General features: G+C 42.7%; 1 long non-coding RNA gene across 1 annotated transcript in view; it reads right to left on the bottom strand.

The window, feature by feature from the left end:
- LOC140068786 (uncharacterized) overlaps nt 1-19,280 on the bottom strand; it is a 168,565-nt gene that overhangs the window by 52,860 nt on the left and 96,425 nt on the right. The window lies entirely within an intron of this gene.

Genomic DNA, 19,280 nt, shown 5'->3' with positions numbered 1-19,280 from the left:
GATACCCAATTTCTCCCGAGTATGAGGATGCCCCATATGTGGTGGTGACGGCCAAGCATAGAAGGGAAGCTGCGCCATTCAGAGGAGATCTGCAATGTCATATTTTACAGGCTATAAAGTGTTTATTTTTTGTGATTTGGACATATGGGAGATTTTTTTTTTGTGGATGAGATCCACTTTTCAGGTACATCATTTATGGGGGGACTCAATAGCTAATAATCAGATTTTATTAACTCTTTCTTGGTGGTGGTTAAAAAAATCATTAATTCTTGTTTATGGTTTTTAGCATTTTTTTCGCCGGACGTTCACCATACCATAAAAATAACGTGTTATCTTTATTCTCTGGGTCATCAAGATTACGACAATACCCCATTTATATGGCTTTTTTATGGTTTATGGTTGCAGAATATAGAACTCATTTTGTGAGAAATTTTGCTTGTTTTTGTATCACCAAGTAACAATGGGCAGAACATTTATATTTTTTTGTTTACAGAGCTGTTTTAGAGCTTAATTTTTGCGGGACAAGCTGTACTTTTTCTTGGTATCATGTCGGGGTAAATGTTACTTTTTGATTACTTTTTATGTGCTTTTTATGAGGTCAGTTGTGAAAATTTTATAATTTTTGCACGTTTTTTTGTGGGGTTTTTTTACGCCGTTCACCGTACGGTTCAGTGACAATTTTATTTTATTTTAACGGGTTGTAACAAATGGTTGTAATGAATGTGATTTTCACTTTTTTGTGTTTTATTGGATTATTGCATGGGATGGGACTTCAAGGGACTTTTATTCTTTTTTAATATTTTTTTTTAATTGCACTTTTTTTTTAAAACTTTTACTGTTTTATTTTGTCCCAGGGTGGGACATGATCAAGCGTCTGAGCCCGGTGATCGCCATGACGTGATACTACGTCAAGGTACGGGAATGACCCGCATCCTATGACGTAGTATCACGTCAAGATGCAGAAAGGGGTTATTTCAATGGTGCTGTACAAGCAGTAATGGGTTCACATACATCACATTAAGACAAGAACAAATGCAATTACAAATTCACAAACTACAGTGATCAGGCAAATAGTAGAAGGAGGGCTCAAAATATATATAGGAGGGCAGATGACCACCACCTCACCAGGTGAGGGAGCAGAACAGTGCAGTTATTTCGTATTATAGGTAATCCTAAACCGATTGGGGCATATTTATCAGAAACAGTGCAAACTGCATTATGTGAAGTGTGCAGGGTATGCCAGATTCAGGATTAGTGGCACCCTTTCTTCAAGAATCTGGCACTTCATGCACTGTTCCGACAGAGTGCACAAACTTTAACATGGTGTGTGCGACTCTGCATGATAAATGTGGTACACGGTCCAACTTCGAGAAAGTGCAAAGTCCAACAGAAAACTGGTGCAAGGGTTTTAGCAAATGTGGCCCATTGTGTTTTCAAATCCAGTGATGTCACTGGGTCTCTCCGCATATACTCCGCATGCACAAGAAATGTGGCATTCAGACATATAATAAAAGAAGATTGATGTAAATAGGGATGGGACGGGGAGGTGAGTAATAGTTATCTACCATCAGGTAAACTGATGGTAGATGTCCTCTAATGAGCTATCCTAGACCAGAGGTGTAGATGGAGAATAGTAGAGGTCCCAGGACAGAAACTTGAGGGTTGCCAACAGAGAGGGGACGAGATGAAGGGGTGGAACGAGAGTGGTAGACACTGAACATCCACTTGGAAAGGTATGAGTATATCCAGATGGCATTCATCAAAAATACATGCTTTAAGAAGTATATGTCACAGAGGTCAGCCCACAAGCCTGGAGGTCCAGTGTAGTTTGCCATTTCCATAGGTAGTGTAATGTTAACAAAGAGCTAAGTGGAAAGTGTCCCCAAGGCAAGAAAATCAGCAATAGGAATTGCTGTTGAAGGTGGGTAGGCATTTCTTTACTGTGGGGCCTTTCAAACATCAAATCATCTGTGGTTAAAGTCCCTTACATTTTGGGTAAACATCTCCTCACCCTATTATCAATTCTTTTATCTCCAGTAAAGTTAAAACATGACATCTCCTACCTCATAAACCCTACAAAACGATTATCTATTATCTTATTCCACGGCCCGCATCCACTTTGTTTCCTCTCCAAATCCTTTACATGACCCTTGGGCCAAGTACCCATCACTTATTATACATCCAATGCAGTACCTGTATCTAAAAGCACAGAGGGTAGGACCAACTAGGGCTAAGTCCTATTCCTCCAAGGACTCTATTATAGCCGCATGTTCTGCCACTTTTTCATATATAACAACTATGGAGTCAATGTTATCTGCTGTTACCTGAATATCTTAAATGATATTTTTATAGGTTTTTAACTGTTTTGACAAACTATTGGCCTGCCTCGTTTTATTCATTTTGTATTTCATAAAAGAGAGGAAACATACAAAACACTTCATCTAAAAACATGCTATAATTACTTTCTTTTCAAAGATAACAACAAACTAAAGTACAAAACCTGATTACAATAAATTATGCATTGTTATGGCCTCAGACACACGGCATCGCTAACAAGAAGTAACGTTTCAGGATGCCACTTTAATCACTTTTCAAAGCAAAGAGTGTCATGCAACAGCATCTTGGTTTTGTGTATTTCAGAGTCATGACATTGGGAATTTGACCAACTTCATTTTAATTTATTTTAATTTTTCTTTATTTCAATGTTTATTAGATTACATTTTGTTCCTTTTCATACAATTTCCTCTTAAAGGAGAACTGCTAGCATATTATAGCATATTATTATAGCATATACTGTAAGTTCAAATCAAGAATATAGATAAAGTTAAAAATAATGATATGAAATAAGATTCCATGGGATAATTTTTTTTCTCCTTTGTCAAAAGCACATTAACACGATGCATTCCTTTAAGACAGTTGTCTCACAAAGTCAATATTGAAGTCAATGCATGGGTCCACATTACATTGTAAGGACACTTACTCTGTCGAGTGACGTATGCACTCGGCGGGGCTGTGGGTAGAGATGCAATACGCTGCATCCGCTACCCATAGCCGCCCATTTTCTCCACTAAGTGCAATAGTCGCTCAAGCAGACGTAGCATCCTGCTTTTTTTGCCATGTGGGAGGTATAGTGGCCAGACAGTGGCAACCATGCTTTTCAGATGCATAAAATTAGCATATACATAAAACATGGTGTGAACCCAGTCTTAGTAGTATGGAGCAGTGGTTACCAAACTTTCTAAAGGCAGGCCCACATTGAGATGAGAATTTTAAATGGACAGAAAAGTAATGGACAGGAGAGTCAAAAGTCCCCCTTTTATCTCAAAAGCAAAATGGAAAATGACCAGCAAGTAATGAACGAGGGGTCTATCTTTTGTCCAGAACTTGGCTGCATCTTTAAGGTCCCCAAAATGGAGCAAGCATAAGTTTTTCCAAAAGGAAAGTGGCCTTATAGTATATTACTGAAAACCACTCCCCAAAAAGCTTGTTTCTAGTACCATATGTAGGAAGTGAATTTCAGAGTTGTGGGGGCTATAATATTCCTAGACCCCAGTAGACAACTTAAATTGTGGGGTGTTCCAAAAGGACCTATAATAATCTATCTGGCTGGCATGATTAATTGTACCACTCTTTCTTCAAGTATTCAATACTTTTCCCTGTGTGGTTTCTCATTATTAAACATAACTTTGCTAGTCTGCCTCCTATACATCTTTCTAGGTATCAAAGATCATTTTTTGGTATTCATGCATTGACCCATTTCATGTAAAGTGTTTCTGACATTATTTGGATTGTATAACAATGGGCTGTTATTAGAGATGAGCGAGCACTAAAATGCTCGGGTGCTCGTTATTCGAGACGAACTTTTCCAGATGCTCGAGTGCTCGTCTCGAATAACGAGCCCCATTGAAGTCAATGGGAGACCCGAGCATTTTTCAAAGGGACCATGGTTCAGGAATAAAATGTGTTATTTAATTGAAAAAGAATGTCTTCTGATAAGTTATCAGATGTATGCAAACATCTGCAATCTATTGTTCACTGTTCCGCGCGTATATTATCTCCCGACAAGTTATCAGATGTGAAGAACAGTGAAGAATAGAATAAAAACAGTGAACACAGGATCATTTAAGTGAAAAATGCAGTGAAAAACACAGTGAAGAATAGATTACAGATGTTCCGCACATCTGCTTTCTTGTCGGGGTGATACGCTGTCCCGGGATCCGCTCCTCTTCTTCCACTGAAGTCTCCCCGTGCTGCCCGATGTCTCCCCGTGCTGCCCGATGTCTCCCCCGTGCTGCCCGATGTCTCCCCCGTGCTGGCCGATGTCTCCCCGTGCTGCCCGATGTCTCCCCCGCGCTGCCCGATGTCTCCCCCGCGCTGCCCGATGTCTCCCCCGCGCTGCCCGATGTCTCCCCCGCGCTGCCCGATGTCTCCCCCGCGCTGCCCGATGTCTCCCCCGCGCTGCCCGATGTCTCCCCCGCGCTGCCCGATGTCTCCCCGTGCTGCCCGATGTCTCCCCGTGCTGCCCGATGTCTCCCCCGTGCTGCTTGATGTCTCCCCCGTGCTGCCCCATGTCTGCCCCGTGCTGCCCGATGTCTCCCCGCTGCCCGATATCTCCCCCGTGCTGCTTGATGTCTCCCCCGTGCTGCCTGATGTCTCCCTGCTGCTTGATGTCTCCCCCGTGCTGCTTGATGTCTCCCTGCTTCCGTTCCGCGCGTATCTTCCGACAAGTAAGCAGATGTGCCGAACATCTGTAATCTATTCTTCACTGTGTTCTTCACTGTGTTTTTCACTTAAATGATCCTGTGTTCACTGTGTTCACTGTTTTTATTCTATTCTTCATTGTTCTTCACTGTGTTTTTTTAATTAAATTCTCGATCTCGAGCAGGGGAAATACTCGTCCGAGCAACGAGCCGTTTCGAGTACCTTAATACTCGAACAAGCATCAAGCTCGGACGAGTATACTCGCTCATCTCTAGCTGTTATACGTTTTAAAGATCATTTCTGGAATTGCAGAGTAAAGATGCACCTAATGATCCAGCATCAGCCACTGTGATAAATATTGTACATTTTTAGAACTACCAGAACTTTTATCTTGAATGCTTCATAACTAGAGATGAGCGAACATGCTCGTCCGAGCTTGATGCTCGGTCGAGCATTAGGGTACTCGAGACGGCTCGTTGCTCGGACGAGTATTTCCCCTGCTCGAGATCGAGCATTTAATTAAAAAAAACACAGTGAAGAACAATGAAGAATAGAATAAAAACAGTGAACACAGGATCATTTAAGATAAAAACACAGTGCAGAACACAGTGCAGAATAGATTACAGATGTTCGGCACATCTGCTTACTTGTCGGGAGATACGCGCGGAACGGCGCGAACAAAATAGCATGTGAAGAACAATATATATGTATTTAAACATCTGCAATGTGTTCTTCACACACATATATATTGTTCTTCACATGCTATTTTGTTCGCGCCGTTCCGCGCGTATCTCCCGACAAGTAAGCAGATGTGCCGAACATCTGTAATCTATTCTGCACTGTGTTCTGCACTGTGTTTTTATCTTAAATGATCCTATGTTCACTGTGTTCACTGTGTTCACTGTTTTTATTCTATTCTTCACTGTTCTTTACATCTGCTAACTTGTCGGGAGATAATATACGCGCGGAACAGTGAAGAATAGATCGCAGATGTTTGCAAATTATCAGAAGACATTATTTTTCAATTAAATAACACATTTTATTCCTGAACCATGGTCCCTTTGAAAAATGCTCGGGTCTCCCATTGACTTCAATGGGGCTCGTTACTCGAAACGAGCACTCGAGCATCTGGAAATGTTCGGCTCGAGTAACGAGCACCCGAGCATTTTAGTGCTCGCTCATCTCTATTCATAACCTATTCTCGTATTAGAAAATATAATAGTTTTGAGTACTATGCAATGATTTTTGCTGTCATGGATTCGTGCAGAGTAAGAGAAACATTTTGCAAGTACTTTTATTTCATGATAATATGACTTTGAGTCCTTGCCTGAACTGGCCAGTGACCTTTGGTTTGTGATGAATACTACAGCCCTTGGATCAATTATCTCACTGCTTCACAAAACTGATTTATTGCTGTTTTTGGTTGGTTTCACATGTAATGAGAAAAGCTGAACGGTATCGTTTGTGGTGTGAAAATACTAATTTCAGTCAATTTACATTCTGAATGATAACATTTTAAGTACACAATTAAAAATGAAGTGTCCTTTATTCTAACGCACAGAAGACACAAGTAAATAAAATCATGTGGAAGACAAATGGAAACCCTGCATGCTTCAAAACAAAGATTTGGATAAATGGTAAGAATTGCATTGCCTCCAAAATGACTATGTTCTGGAGCCTCTTATATTATGCATTAGTATGTGATGATATATACGTTTAAAGAGCACTCACCCTTAAAATGAAAAAATAAAAACCGGTTTACAACTGATTTTAGCCAACAATTGAGCATTTTTTTTCCCAATTTTATTCTAATTACCCAATCCCTTTATTCTCATCACTGCCGGATGAGACAGAAACTTTCTTCTCCTTCCTTGTTCAAAACATGTGTTCAGATAACTAACTATAGCTTTTCAGATTTCTATCTATCCGAGATATCTTCTACATGGTTTGTTGATGTCTAGCTGCTTCCATGGGCAGGACATATATTGTATATATATTGGGGGCAGAAGAAACAGTCATATCTGGATAGTGCCTATGATACTTCTGTAATAAATCACCTTATGATATATACATAGAGCATTATCACTGTATTCTTTACAGACCCAGAATAGATATACTGTATGCTGCAGAGAGAGGGTACCAGCACATGTAGCATATTGTCGACAGATCTGCTGTAGGGAATTTCCATGTGGCAGATTGAATGTGGAATCTTCACTCTTCAATTCCATGGGCACCTACAGGGGCCAACTTGACCAAATAAGTGAAGCGGGAACGCAGCCTGACAAGGTAACGTCTGTGCCAGCTCAAAAGGACCAAGCTGAGGCCCAAGATCCCACATAACATCAAAGAGTGCACTCTTTCTACACTGACATCAGATGATTCCATAGATTACGACAGAACCTGTTCTGTTAAACGCGGATACATGTAGAAACCCCCCAAAAGAGTGGAGAGGGTGTCGGCAGTAATTTTGCATTGACGTTACTGATCATTTTGCTCTTCTTTTCATCCGTCAGTGTCCTCTTTCAAACGGTCAATAATCCAGGTCAGAGAGTGGCACAATGACAAATTCTGGAGCTGGCAGTTACATGGTAGGCCACAGTGTGGCACAATGACAGAGTGTGGAGGTAGCACCAGCAGCATAAGGTCAGAGAGTGGTACAATGACAAAGTCTGGTAGTGGCAGTACCATGCTAGGCCACAGAGTGGCATAATGACAAATTCTGGTGGTGGCAGCAACATGGGAGGCCACAGTGTGGCACAATGACAGAGTGTGTAGATGGCGGCATCAGCAGCAGCAGGAGCCCACAGAGTTACACAATGATTTAGTGTGGAGGTAGGTGACAATTCCAGTCCCTGGTAAAGATGGTGAGAGGCAGTTGGAGCAACTAGTAGCAGATGTGTGGCTAACAGTTTTCACTGAAAAGAACCTGCAAAGTCACACAGAAAACTGGTGCAAGCACCTTAGTAAATGTGGGCCACAATGTGGAAAAAAATGTGTAGAGGAAAAGCCATGTGCAGATACATTAAACCTCTCCTTCTGCTCTGCCTGTTTTGAAGTCTGTACTGCAATTTTTGTTTCGGAGCAGCAGTGTCTGTCACTCTCTAAGAACTTTTATAGGTTTTATTTTCTCTCCTGCTACAGGAGTTATGCACTGGTGTACTCACAGTGATATGTGTGTCCGTTAAACCTTCAGTGTTTATCAGCGACCAGATACAGACTGAAGTGCAGGGAGAAATCTGTCAGTGGCGGAAGAGAGTGAGGGAACCTGCAGCATGTGAAGCTGACTTCACATTCAGAGGTCAGGATGAAGATCTTATAAACATATACACAGAAGGATAAGAATAGTAAACTCAGGAACAGGTCTTTAGGCATATCTAAATATGACCTGTTTTGAACATATAAATACACTGCTCAAAAAAATAAAGTGGACACTCAAATAACACATCCTAGATCTGAATGAATGAGATATTCTCATTGAATATTTTGTTCTGTACTAAGTTGAATGTGCTCAAATCAAATTTATTAGCCAATGGAGGCCTGGATTTGCAGTCAACCACAAAGTTCAAGCAGAAAAATACAGTATAGGCTAAACCAACTTTTATCTTATGTCCTTAAAACAAGTCAAAATTAGGTTCAGTATTGTGTGTGGCCTCCACGTGCCTGCTTGACCTCCTTGCAATGCCTTACAATGGCATGCTTCTTATGAACTAAAGCATCCACCAACTCCTGGGTAGTCTATGGTGAAACGTGACATTGGTGGATGGAGCGAGACAAGAGCGAGACAAGATGTCCCAGATTTAGGTCTGTGGAACGAGTAGGCCAGTCCATAGCTTCAATCCCTTCATCTTGCAGAAACTGCTGACACATTCCAGCCAAATGAGGTCTAGCAGTGTCCTGCATTATCAGGAACCCAGGGCCACGAGAATATGGTCTTACAAGTAGTCTGAGGATCTCATCTCAGTACCTAATGCCAGTCAGGCTACCTCTGGGGAGTAAATGGAGGGCTGTGTGGCCATCCAAAGAAATGTCACCCCACACCATTACTAACCCACTGCCAAACTGGTCAGGCTGAAGGATGTTGCAGGCAGCAGATTGCTCTTCATGGCATCTCCAGACTCTTTCACGTCTGTCACATATGCTCAGTGTGAACCTGCTTTTATTTGTGAAGAGCACAGGGCGCCAGTGGCGAATTTGCCAACCCTGGTGTTCTCGGGCGAATGCCAAACGTCCTGCAAGGTTTTGGGTTGTGAGCACAAACCCCATCTGTGGACGTTGTGCACCCATCCCATTCTCATGGAGTTGGTTTCTAACCGTTTGTGCAGATACATGCACATTTGTGGCTGCTGGGTTCTGGCAGTGCCCTTCCTGTTCCTCCTTGCACAAAGACGGAGGTAGCGATCCTGCTGCTCGGTAATTCCCCTCATACGGCCCCCTGCACATCTCCTGGTGTACTTTCGCCATCCTGTAGTGACGAGGATCCCGCACCGACGAGGATTCGGGCCTGCCGCGATTCACTAAGATTGTGCGCCCGACTTCCTGCATCCGTCGCTTCTGCGCGAAGGTCCGACGGAGTTCACCTTCTTCTTCCTGGTGCATGTGAGTGCTTGATCTTGCGACACAATTCCGTTTTTAAATTCCGCAGTTTGTCCGAATCCATCAGGTTGTCCGACGGCCATGCCCACGATTTCTGACGCATGCAAGCCTGCTCCGATGCGCCACAATCCGATCACGTGCCCCAAAAACCCGACGCAATTTAATGCAAAACCAAAATAATAACGAAATCGGTGAAAGTGCGGCGTTCGGACCTTTAGTAAATGTGCCCCAAGGTAAAAAAACAAGGTATTTCCTCCTAGAATAACGCACACAATTAATGCCTAATAAAACCTAAAGTATAGCAATATTCTAATATCCTGTGTGCAAAACTGGCCAAAACTGGCCAAAATGAATGTCTCCTTTCATATTGTGATCATCTGATTGCTCGGCCTCAGTGTGTTAAACTCAGAAGCTCATTCTCAGAAAGACTGTACCATAGCAGTGGGGTACCAGAGGGGACAGTCCTAGCACCTTTTCCGTTTTGTGTCTACGTGGCTGACAAAGGCAGAACAGTAGTGAATGTTTCTTGTAGAAATTAATTGATGGTAGTGGTAGTCGTAGGCTGTGTTATCGTAGTACAGTGAATCATAATGCCAAATGTTGCAAGGTAAATGGGCTAGTGCTTAATATTGGGAACGAAAGAGCTATTGATCGATTTTAGACGGATGACGGATGTTGTGCATCTCCATGTTTGTATAAATCCTTTTGCAGTGGAACAAGTTTCGGAATATAAGTCATAAGGAGTTTATGTTAATCAGAAACTTGATTGGCACTTTCATGTTAATCAACAGTTGAAGAAGTTTCAAAGCAGGCTGTATTTCTTATCTTTTTTAAGATTGTTTAATATCTGTAGTCGACTATATTATAGTTTTTATTGATCGGTTTCGGAAAGTATGTTATTTTTTTGCAGCATGGGGAACGGGAATCCCAACTCGTGAAAGATCTAGACTTGACGGTCAAATTAAGAAGGCCGGGTCTGTCTTAGGCATTTCATTGGAGTCTTGCGAGTTGGTCATTAACCCTTTACCGATGCGCACCGACGGGGCCCTGAAATTTCTAGTGTCAACCCTGATGGCATTATGAAAGATTTGTACTGAAGCTACAAACCAAAAAATAGATGTGCTCATCAAAATGTAGCAACTAGCAATGACAATATAACATTACTAGATATTTGAGTCGAAGTAGATAATAGATTTTATGCATGAAATGTTTACCTTCAGGTTCTGGTAAAGTTGGGTGCTTTTTCAACATTTTTTTTGTTATCATCCAACTTTTTACATAAAAAAGCTGAAAAAAAGGAAAGTAAATGCAATAATGGATTAGCTTTATCGGCAGCCATATTGATTATCTAAGTTCTTTTCTAGCAACAGAAAGATAACTATGATATAAGGGAATGGAATTATTTGAAATAGTTTTTATAGATACGGTATATAACTGTAATAGCCTGTACTTTACACAAAACTCCATAGCACTGTTTCAAGTTATCTCAATTGTAATAGCAATACAATATTTTCGAATGGTGCACACAGCACATTAGTTCATGACGATAGATGAAAACTATAGTTGAACAAATCCTAGTTAATATTGGTCAGTTTTGTGCATGATACCTAATTGAGAGCTTATATTTTTTTCCGCCACAATCCCCTGGGCAGTGTTACATCTTCAAAGTCTGAGCTAAGGAAATTCACGTCTTCAAGTTGTCTGCAGGCTGTTTTTTTTCCTCCAGTTTTCCATCTTGGCTCATTTGAACAATCCTATTAATCCCCAGTCAAGTGCATGCATGCAAAGCCTTGATGAAAGAAAGCAAATGTGTGTAATAAAGAATAGTAGCTGGCCGTGTTAATGCAACTATTCTGGGCTGAATTCCTAGCGAGTTTTCTCAACCAGTTGAATTTTCAAGTTCGGCCCCAGTTCAAAAACATTGCAGTATCAACTATGGTGGTATCGGTCAAGCATGGATGTCAATCACTCAACCTATATTGTTCTGAGGTGTCACTCACAAGATGTCTCATTGAAAGCAATGCACTTATTGACTTGTAGACTAGACTTCTTCCAATGCTGAATTTAGGAAGAGACACTCATTACAACCCTTGTCTAATGGTCTTCTTGTTATATATCCCTTAATGGGTTCATGTCAATGAAGAAATTACCCTGAGGTCTCAATATTTAACTTTGAAGAAGTCAACAAGTATTTTGTTCTGAAGTGACTTGTACAAACAGATTTGGCTTTCACTTCATCTGGTCTGGCCGCCACCTTGTCAAGATTGGGAGGATCATTGTCAACCTTTTCATAATTGTAGCACGAAGGATTATACATGAATCCAGGGATTTCTCATGATTCATTGTCCTGTTAGCTTTGTTCTGGTTATTTCTTAAGAATTAAACCTCAGGGCTTAGGGTTTGGTAAATGTTTTTATTCCAAGTAAAATCATATACAAGTAACCGGGCTCAATTATGTTCCTACTAGCTTGTACTATTTGGACAGAAAAGTTATTCTGGTTAATCAGGTTCTTCATGATGGATGCCACACGGTCTTCCTTAAATACAACCTCATTGGCTCTATAAAAATATTGGTATATGGGTTATGAAAATGTACATACCAAGCTTCACTGATTATAAGATAGTGTCTTATAAGATTTTTGCTCCTAAAGAGGCACTAGGTTTTATTTTGAGGAGGTATCTTTTTTTTCAGTGAACAAAAATTCACTTTTATTGTTGAACAAAAATTCAACATGTATTAATATACCATAGTCATGTCACCACATACCATCAGCATAACCATCTGAATTCCATCAATAAAGGTCTTAAGGGAAGTGGGTCAGGGAAGGGATGCCACAACTTGACCAATTTTCTATAAAGTGATCTTGATGCAGGTTATAGTTTTCAAGACCTGGCGTAAAATTCAAACTGGTGCAAGAGGCCGGAGCCTCTTAGTATATCAGATGCATTGTGCGTCGGTAGGAAGTATCAGAAATGCTGCATGAAGTTAACAGTCATGATAAATCCTCCCCAATGTGTGCATTCTTACACAATATACGTTATATGCTTTACATAATTTTCACCCGTGCTCCCGTCTGAGGCCCCAGACCCCCACCACTGCTCTCGCCTCTCCTTGATCCCGTGCTGGCTCCAACGATCCAGCGTCCTCACTGCCCACGCGCCAGCCGCGGGGTATTTATAGGACCAGCGCGCCAATAATTGGCACTGGCCTGCTGCCAATTCTGATATATTCCCAGTCCCTTCCTGTGTTCCCTGACGGACTTTGGTGCCTTGTGCCCTAGAGAAAGCTTTGTCTCATGCCCTGCACTGTTATTGTGTGACCACGGTTCCGTTCCTGTCTACGCTCTTCTGCTGCCTGCCTTGACCTATGCTACGTCCCAGACTCCAATCCGTGCTGCCCATCTTGATCTCCTGCCTGTCCCCAACTACGATTCTTTCTAACGTATGTGTACCTCGCCTTGGCTGCCACTGTGGACAATGTCGCACCAGTGGAACAATCTGGTGGTACCACACCACAGCAAGTCCAACCAGCTTTGTAGCGGGCTCTGGTGAAAACTGGTTGCCACTTAGATTCCGGTCCCAGGTGTCAGCTTACATCATCGTCTGCGGTAGTTCAGTGGGTCCACTACCCCATGGAGCCTGACAGTAAGATCCGGCCATGGACCCCGCCAAGTTTCCGCCACCTATATTGGCTGAACTTACCACCATCGTGTTCCAACAGTCCCAACAGTTTGCCATTCAAGGTGAACAGCTTGCACAAGTCACCACCATGCTGCAGCAGTTCATGGCTACTCAGCAACAGCGCCAGGTTCCTGCGACTTCTTCTGAGTCTCCAGTTTGCCGGCCTGTCGCTGAACCTAGGTTGAGACTTTCCATGCCACCAAAGTATGATGGGGACTCCAAGTTGTTGAGGGGCTTTATCACCTAGTGCTCTCTGCACATTGAGCTTATGCCGACTCAGTTCATCACGGAATGGTCTAATGTGGCATTCATCATCAGTCTCCTCTCCAGGAAGGCCCTGGCATGGGCTACTCCCCTCTGGGACAGAAAAGACCCAGTAACAGCTGACATCACCTCTTTCTTCACTGAGTTCTGGTCTGTCTTTGAGGAATCTACACGGACGTCTTCCGCTGAGACCACACCGCTGAACCTGCATCAAGGGGACTTATATATTGGTGATTACACAATTCGGTTCCATTCCCTTGTTACTGAGATGGCCTGGAGCAAAGCAGCCTTGATAGCGATCCTTAAAATGGGATTTTTCGGACAAGTTAAAGATGCCCTATCTGCACATGACCTACCGTCTACTCTGAGTGGTCTCATCTTTCTGACCACTTCGATTGACATCTGCCTTGACAGCTGCAAAGGAACCGATGCAAGTGTTCAGAGCTTTGCTGTCTCCCCAGGAGCGTTCCAGGTGATGTCAGTAAAACCTCAGCCTCTTCTGTGCCAGCCTGTAACACTTCCTTCAGTCCTGTCCTCTCCGTCCTCAGCATAAAGGAAACGCACGCACCTAGGATTCTCTGGAGAAGCCCTGAACCCTTATGCCTACAAGTGGGGGTCTTGCACAAGGAGAGACTTTCCTTTTACGTGCACGTCTTCAGTTCTTGTGGGCCTTCCGTAGTTGCAGCGACATGCACTTGTGCTTGACTGGCAGATGGGTGAAGTTCTCCACTGGGGTCCAGAATGCCAGTCACATTGTCTGGAACTGCCTTGTCCCGTCTGCACTGTCTTGCTTCTGAAGTCCTCCAAGCCTCTGGTGGGTCTCAATATGTGGACTTTGCTGATATCTTTTCAGTGAAGCACGCAGAGACTCTACCGCCACACTGACCTTATTACAGTCCAATAGACTTGATGCTGGGCGCATCTCTTCCACGGGGTTGAGTGTATCCCCTATCTGTTCCAAAAACCGCGGCAATGTTGGCCTATGAGAAGGAAAACCTGCAGAAGGGCATTATACAAAAGTCTTCGTCACCCGCTGGTGTGGGATTCTTCTTCGTGGCCAAGAAGGATGGATCTCTCCGTCTGTTCATCAATAACCGTGGCCTCAATAAGGTCACAGTAAAAAAACGATACCCACTACTCCTGATCATGGAACTGTTTGATCGTCTACGCGGTGCCAAGGTTGGACCTTCAGGGGACATATACCCTCATCCGCATACGTAAAGGTGATGAATGGAAAACCACCTTCAATACTTTGAATACCTTGTTATGCCCTTTGGACTTTGTAACGCACTGGCGGTGTTCCAGGAGTTCAAAGTTCAGACACTTACTTTATACGTGTGTTGTGGTCTATCTAGATGACATCCTGGTAACCTTCTCGGACATTCCCATCGCGTCCATGTACAGCAAGTTCTCAGGCACCTCTGGGCCAATCGCCTATATGCCAAGCTCGTGAAGTGCCAATTCCATCAGACAAGTCTCCTATTCCTAGGATATATTATCTCAGACAAGGGACTACAGATGAATCCTGCAAAGTTGTCCGTTGTACTTCAGTGGCCACGTCCAGTGGGACTTTGAGCTATGCAGAGATTCCTGGGCTCCGCCAATTAGTACCGGCAGTTTATTCCACATTTCTCCTCCCTGGTATCTCTTATTGTGGCACTGACCAAGAAGAACGCCAACCCTAAGCTCTCACCTCTGGTGGCTGAAGAAGCTTTCACTAAGCTGAAGTCTGCCTTTTCATTTAGCTCCCATTCTCACCCGGCCTGATACTGAGAAACTGCTCCTGCTAGAGGTTGATGCCTCATCTGTTGGTGCTGGAGCCATTCTCACCCAGAAGGGGCCCAAAGGCCGAACTCTCACCTGTGGGTTCTTCTCCAGGACCAATTCAGACATAGTTCACCAACTACTCTATTGGTGATCGGGAGCTTCTGACTATTAAACTTGCTTTGGACGATTGTTGTTATCTTCTGGAGGTTGCTTATCATCCAGTCAGTACCTTTACTGATCACAAAAACTTCTTGTACCTCCAGACTGCCCAGCCTCTCAATCCAAGACAGGCTCATTGGTCTCTCTTCCTCTCCCATTTCAACTTCCTGAGACATTTCTGTCCTAAAGAGAAGAATATTAAGGCCGATGCTCTCTCGTGTGCCTCGGATGTTGTTGGGAAAGAACCTGCTCCCAGACATATCATTCCTCCTGACTGGCTGGTTCTTGCTGCTCCAGTGGACCTTTGGCAACTTCCTCCTGGCAAGACTTATGTCCAACCTGCCCTTCGGAAAAGGATACCGACTTGGGGACATTGCTCACATGTGGCTGGGCACCCTGGGTAGCAACGCTCGGTCGCCTTCATTTCCTGTTTCTACTGGTCGCCAGATCTGGTTGAGGATGTACAGGAATTTGTGGGCTCCTGCACTTCCTGTGCCTGAAACAAGCCATCTCATCTTAAACCTGCTGGTCTTCTTCTGCCCTTTCCGATACCCAGCTGCCTGTGGACTCATGTTTCAATGGACTTTATCACAGATGTTCCATCTTCCTCGGTCTGTACCGTTATCTTGGTTGTAACTGACCGGTTCTCCAAGATGTCCCACTTTGTTCCTACCAAGTCTCCCATTGGCTCCTGCTAGCCTGTTCTTCTTGCATATCTTCTGGCTTCATGAACTTCCCTTGCACATTGTCTCGGACCGTGGGGTCCAGTTTGTTTCCCATTTCTGATGTTCCCTATACAGTCAACTACAAGTGAAGCTGGACTTCTCATCTTTATACCATCCGCAGTCCAATGGACAAGTTGAGAGGGTGACATGGGCGGAATTTTCTTTCAACTCTCTGGACTCTGAATCTGCCAGCTCTTCTCCATTTATTATTGTGTATGGACTACATCCTCATCTTCCTCTCCCTCTTACTGAGAGCTCTGATGTTTCTGTCGTGGAGGAATTGGTCCGAGATCTCAGATCCATCTGGGAGCAAACATGTCAGTTTTTACCCCGGGCATCCATCTGCACCAAGTCCTAGGAGGACAAGAAGTGCAGGTCTCCTCCAGTTTTCTCCCAGGTGACAAAGTATGGCTGTGTTCTAGATACGTCTGTTTGAAGATTCCTAGCTATAAACTTGGTCCTCAATTCCTGGGTCCATTTGAAGTACTGAAGCACATCAATACTGTGGCGTTTAAGCTTTGCCTTCCGCCATCCATGTGCATCTCGAATTCCTTTCACTTCTCTCTCTTGAAGCCAGTCATCCTGAACCACTTCTCTCGGCAAGTGCTTCCTCTTGCTCCTGAGGCTTATTCCACCAATGTCTTTGAGGTAAAGGAGGCCCTGGATATGAAGACAGTTAGAGGGAAACTGTTCTTCCTTGTTGACTGAAAGGGGTTCGGGCCAGAGGAGAGATCCTGGGAGCCAGAGGATAACATCTTAGACCGTGGCCTTCTGCAAAGATTCCTCCAGTTCAAGAAGAGCTGGAGGCCCAAATGGGGGAGGGGGGCGGTTACTATTACAGGTCCTGTGATCCACTCATGTCTCTGCCCCCAGACCCCACCACAGCTCTCACCTCTCTGCGATCCCACAATGTCTCCGACGACCCTGCGCTTCTGGAGATTTAAAGGGCCAGCGCTCCCATAATTGTCACTGGCCCACTGCCAAATCTGATCAATTCTTAGCCCTTCCCTGTGTTCCCTGCCTGATCTTCGTGCCTTGTGCCTTAGAGAAAGCTTTGTCTTTTGCCCTGTGCTGTTATTTTATGATTTCCTGTTGCGACCCCGGTTCCGTTCCTAACTACGCTCCTACCCGCAGTGGAGCAGTGGGTCCACTACCCCTGGAGCATGACAATAATATATAATATTTAATAATACAGCCACTAACACAAAATCTGTGTTTTAGCAAAGTAGATGAATTATACAACACTTTCCAGGACAACTGGAGCAACATAGGTTCCAACTCATTCAATTTGGACCTAAATTACATATTTTGAAAAATTTTAAGAAGTTTCTACAAGTTGAAACTTAGATGATTCGCTCATCTCTAGCAGGCAACATTTAACAAGTAAATTTAGTAGATAAACATTACAAAGGATTACAATGACTAAATTTCACCAAATACATAGAAATCTAAAGGTCTATTTTTTAATAATAAAACTGAAACCACATAACATGCTGCAAATAGTATCATAAAAATAAAATTCTCACCTGATTAAAAAATATGTGTGTTCATTTTCATTGTGTGTCATTAATTATTCTTCTTGTTTTATTGAGATATTATTCTGATGCGTTATAATGATGTTCCTTTGACCGTTACCTGTGGAGCCTTAAAACCATTGACAACCACAGCGCTGAAAAATTGTTCACTGTTCACAGGTCACCCAAGCATGGCAGACAAATAGGCTTGCATAAAAGTGATGGGGAGAGATTTATTACAGGGCTGTTGTTTCATTGATAACATCAGTATTAAATCCAAGTAAATAATAATTAAATCTTATATAACTTATACAGCATAAACAACTAAAAGCAGGATGTGTAAAATCACTGCTTATAAATAAAATCAAAAGCTAAATAAATACAATGCCCATAACCCACCAGTCTACTAGATCTCAGGTAGGGAGCTCTTGTTCAACAATCATTTGTGATTAACATCTCATTCAGTACACTAAGCCCTGCCGCAGTTTTGCAAAAAAGGATCATTTGAATTGGAAGTGAAGCTATACGCTTGTGTGCCCATTTCCACAACAAACCAAAGACAACTGTTAGCAACGACAGTATCACTGCCAATAGGGTCAACCTAAAGGACTTACACTAAGAGTACATATATGCCCCTTAAAATTCCCCACCCGTTGAAACTTTTGTCCAACTGGTTTCTAGGGACATTGAACGATTCATGGCTGATTATCGAAGAGGTGTTTATAGAACACAAACCAATCTAGATCAATCCAGTCATGCCCTGTACAAAGCGCCCAAGAAATTTGAAAGATAGACTGATTACTGGAGATATAGGGCCATCGATTAAGAAGTCAAGACAACCATAAAGAAAGTGACATTCCTGTGTCTACACTGTCCCCTGTGCTAAAATGTACAAACAGGCGAGAAGTTGTATCATCCATTAACTGGGAAGGAATATTCATTCTGGGACTATTTAATTCTGAGACAAATCTATGTCATAAAGTGTCCCTGTGGACTCATTTGCATAGGGCGTTATTACTCAATCTGTGGGCGTAAGGGTAGAACAACACAAGTTCACAATACGTTCCAATAATTTACCATTACCAGTACCATACCACTTCCACAACGCCCGCCATAACGTGTCTCAATTACTTTTCCAAGTTCTAGATCATGGATCCCGTTCCCCGCCGAGGCGGCAACAGGATCAAAATTCTCAAATAGAGGAAAGCATTTTGGATCCACAAATTGAGTTCACTCAAGCTGCTTGGATTAAATAGGGACTATGATTTGCATAGTTTCCTTTTAATAAGTAATTTAATTGTTGATTTTGTAATATCCTGTATTCTATATACTTAACAGTGGTGTCTTTATCTCTGTTATAGAACCGCTAATGTCGCCAAGAGTTTTGCTGGCTGATAACCTTCTATTTCTACAATTGTTCATAGATCATGATGGGTTTATGTTCTTACATCTCCCACTTTTTACTGCTTTTAAGGGAACTTTTGGTCCAATATATTAGCCATATGTATCATCATAACTAAATGCATAATTTTGATTAGATGATGTCTATGTTTTGCTTCCTCATGATGGCATATTCTCATATTTTTGTCACAGGGTTTGATAAAGACTCCAAGTTGAAACGTCACCCAAATGACGTTCAACGCTGCAATAAAATATTTTCAGGTTTAACCCCTACCAACGTATCTGTATAGTGGGGTTATGTTTGTGATTCAACCAGATGGCTCACTCAGAGTGTAATATACAATTCGGTTTATTAAAGATCTTAAAACACAACGCGTTTCGAGGTTACAGTACCACTTTATCAAGTGTACAAAGACTATTTCCTTTTGCAGATTGCCATCTTGGGTCTAGAACATATAGATAGAATATATGATAG

This window comes from Engystomops pustulosus, chromosome 7 (genome assembly GCF_040894005.1).
Source record: "Engystomops pustulosus chromosome 7, aEngPut4.maternal, whole genome shotgun sequence".
NCBI lineage: Eukaryota > Metazoa > Chordata > Amphibia > Anura > Leptodactylidae > Engystomops > Engystomops pustulosus.
Note: the sequence above shows the minus strand (reverse complement) of the source record. Positions and strands in the feature narration are given on the sequence as shown.